We start from the raw sequence: 4,169 nt of genomic DNA on the forward strand, positions 1-4,169 counted from the left end.
GTTCAATCTTCCTTCCTCCTGGAACAGGTAAAGGAAAAAGAGAAATTTCTCAAGATGCAAATTATGTGGACTCTCATGACCCAGGTGAACTAGATCTTACAAAGTGCCTGTCAGGGAGATGTAAATTTCTCAGAAACTGCAAGATCACTCGGACTCATAGGAAGCTATTGATTTTCCTGTAGCGTCTTCAATACAAAAATGAAAGACTTAGCAAGTTTCTTGATATAGCTGTTTTCTGATTTTTCTTTGGTAAAATCATGTCTTTTTTTAACCTATTAATACTATAGTTTATGTAACAGAGACATATTGGAAAATGCATGCTTTCTTTCCTCTATTTAAAAAGAAAAGTGAGTGGAGATGATATAAAAAGCTATTCAGTAGTCACACTGGAGAAAATTCCAACATCCTAGCATCACCATCTATACTTTAATCAATACACATTAACACAGGCTGCATTCTGCATATGTAAAAACACGCTTGCCATCTCAGTGAAAAATGGCAAGCAATTAAAGTGTCAAGAAGGTTAAGGAGACAATATGAGAGTAAGTGCAGATAAAATTTGATTTTAAAACTTCTCTGTTCTCCCACACTCATTGCAGTATTCTATTTTAATGATTGAAAATTTTAAAACTTTTACAACCCCAGAAAGCTACTTGGTATCTTATATAAAAGCTATGTGCTTTACAATCACCTTCATTCATTAAATAAATTAAATGTTGCATGTGGTTTTTAAAAACTGTTTTTTTCAGTGATTGATAAATTTTATTAATTTTTCATCCTTAAGCATATGTTGATGGGATTCCATAATGTAAAGTATTAATGTGAGGGCTCTCTAAAATTTACCTTAGCATTTTTTCATTAAGTTAAGACTCATAGGCAATTATAGTTTGTTATTAAAAATGATGCCTTCAAAATTGTATTTGAAAAGGTTTTTTAATTCTCTTGTCATTTTTTTTCACTTAGGTGAAAATTAAGTGCACATTTTTGTCATTAGATGGGCTTTGAAGCTAACTTATATGACTGCATTCTCTGAGGAAGCTCAAGTTGTATTGTAACAAAGAGGTAGCACATTTGTCTACTGAACATGACTAGAAACTGACTTCTCATGAGACATGGAGGACAAAGAACGTGCTCATGCACAATTCTCAAACAATTCCACATAGTCTATGCTTTCATCATTCTTAGTGAATGCACAAATATAAACAGGGATAGAATATTTAATGTTACTGCTCGCACTTTCTCTCTCTCTCTCTCTCTCTCTCTCTCTCTCTCTCTCTCTCTCTCTATTGTCAGTAAGTAAACATGCAAACCTGCATGGCTCTACCTCAGGAAGCCCCAAAGGGTACATTGTGCAGGGACTTAGCCATGCACATCAAGTGCTACGGAAGCAGAGTAATAAGACCCTGACATGCTACTGGCTGACACATAGGTTTTATTAGATTAAAAGCTCTGAATGCCCATGAGGCAGAATAAGACATTGCATATTCTCTGCTTCTAAAAGGTATGGAATTATTCGAGTACATAAAACACATGCACACATTTCATGTCTGTAAATCTTTTTAAAATGATCACTGCTTTGCTTCCTCCTATTGTTTAGGAGCATATTTCCTTAAGCATAATAATAATGTGATACAATATTTCCCACTAAATATTTTTGTCCTTGCTTCTATAAAATAATTCACTTTATTTTAAAGAGATTTTAAGTACTTGAAACCATATTATGCTCAATGAACTGTTCCAAAACCCAAAGCCTGTACAGAATAAACCATTAAAATAAAGTTATAATTTGCTTTGCTGAAATATAGAATATTCTTAATTATTATTATTTTATCCAATGTTACAGTTAAATGACACCATGATTAGAAGATTCTTATATCAGCTCAAAACACTGAATTTCTAACTATATGTTTTCTTCAATCAAATGAAAATTCCACTTTTTGCTTATGCTATTGAGTGTCTCCAGTTATATACAGGCTTTACTTTAGTGTTCATATTCATTAGCCCTCAAGTTTTCCCTCAGCTCTTGTAAATACTCTGGGTAATTATGCCATTGTGCCCCTGTCATAGCTTTCATACCATGATTTGGTCATATGACATGGTATAGTTGATCTTAGAAAAGGTCATCATTTGATCATACGAGCCTTTATAAAAGTGAAGTTTTCTCTCATTGGAAGCAGAAGGGCAGCCAGAGAGATTCGAGTTGTGATAGGAATTCAATCAAGGAAGGTATCTTATTGCTGTGATGGAGGCACAGCATGAGGCAGCCTCCTACATCTGTGATGAATCACAAATGACTATGGAAAGAAAACAGGGACTTCAGTCCACCAACCAGAAAAGAAATGTGCACTGGCCATCTGAGAAGAGTCAGAAGTAGACCGTTCCTAAATCAGGACTCAATAGGAGAATACAATTGGATATTATTTTGATCTGAGTCACATGAGGTCTTAGTTAAAATGTCAGACTCTTTCCTGACCAAGAGAAATGGTGTAATAATAAGTTTGCTTTAAGTACCTACATTCTTGAGAATGCTTTATAAAAAAACTGACAAAAAAATGCAATGCCTTGTGAACTAAGGGAGTTCAGAAGGAGATCCTGCTGCTTTAGTTTTGTAAACCATTTTAAATTTATTTTTGTTTATTTATTTTCTAAATGTCGGCTCAGGCTCAGTTTCTTCAGCTTAATTCAGGCATAATTCACAAAAATAGAGTACATTTATGATGTAAAACGCAATCTTTTGATGTACATATACATTGTGAAATGATTATCATACTCAAGCATTTCCATAACCTCATATCTATTTACTTATTTTGCTTATTAGAACATTTCAAATTTACTCTCTAAGCAAATTTGAAGTATAAAATACAGTATATTTACTAGAATTGCCATGTTGTACATTAATTCTCCAGAAATGTTCATTCTGTGTATTTGAAACTTTGCACCCTTTGTCTATCATCTCCCTATTTTTCTTGGAAATGACTACCCTACTCTCTGTTTCTATAAAATTTATTGCTTTTAGTTTCCTTATTTAAGAAAATAAATAATTTGTCTTCTATGCTTGAATTATTTCACTTTGCATATTTTTCTGAAGAGTTTCATAAATGAAGTTAATTTTCTTCCTTTTCCAAGATTCTCTCTCTCTATTTCTCTCTCTTTCTGTGTGTATCACATTATATATATATATATATATATATATATATATATATATATATATATATATATATATTTGTTGGACACAAATAGATTCTATATCTTCATTAATGAATAATATTGCAATACATTTTCCAATTAAAATATTCATTAGCATAGGTTAAGTACTTATCATGTTTATTAAAGTAAGTTCTTATTTACATATATTTTCTCATTTGTTCTTTATACATATATTGTAATATTATATTACTCTTACTCCTACTGAACTTGGAGAAACTGAAGGCTAAAGACTTTTGAATAATCCCCTTTAGGTAAAAATGGTAACTAAATGTCAAATATAGAATAGAAAACCAAAAAGTCTCCCCTCAGGGTTTCATACAACCTCAGAGCTCAGGGAATCTGATTACATGCTCTAATAGGAAAACAAGTAATGTGGTGAAGACCCTAGCTTCTCCAAGAAAATTTTTTTAGAAATTCAACATTGCAAGTGCAACACCAGACCCAAATGAGCTGCTGCATTTTATCAATAACTTGAGGGGATTTGTCTGCATATTAGTTTTTAAATTTGTGAAGGTATTTGGTACAGTAAGAGTAGCAAACACTGTTGAAAGAGCTACTATATCCAAGTGAATTAAATTACCACTTTTAAAGAAAAATCTAAATACATATGTTGATAGCAGTATTACCCTCAAAAGCTAAGATGTAGAAACAACTAATGTGTTTGTCAATGGATGGATGGATGGATATATGGATAAGAAATTATGGTATAGATGTGCAATGGAATATCATTCAGCCTTAGAAAAGGAGATCCTGCCATTTGTAATAACATGGATGAATTTAGATGACATTATGCTAAATTAAATAAGACAGAAACAAAAGAAAAAATACTGCATGGTATCATTTATATACAGAATCTAGCAAACTTTGAGCCAGGTGCAAGTGGCACATGTCTGTTATCCCAGTGACTTGGAAAAATTGCAAGTTTGAGACCAACCTCAGCAATTTATCCAGGCTGTAAGCAA

This window comes from Callospermophilus lateralis, unplaced genomic scaffold, assembly GCF_048772815.1.
Source record: "Callospermophilus lateralis isolate mCalLat2 unplaced genomic scaffold, mCalLat2.hap1 Scaffold_808, whole genome shotgun sequence".
NCBI classification, from domain to species: Eukaryota; Metazoa; Chordata; class Mammalia; order Rodentia; family Sciuridae; genus Callospermophilus; species Callospermophilus lateralis.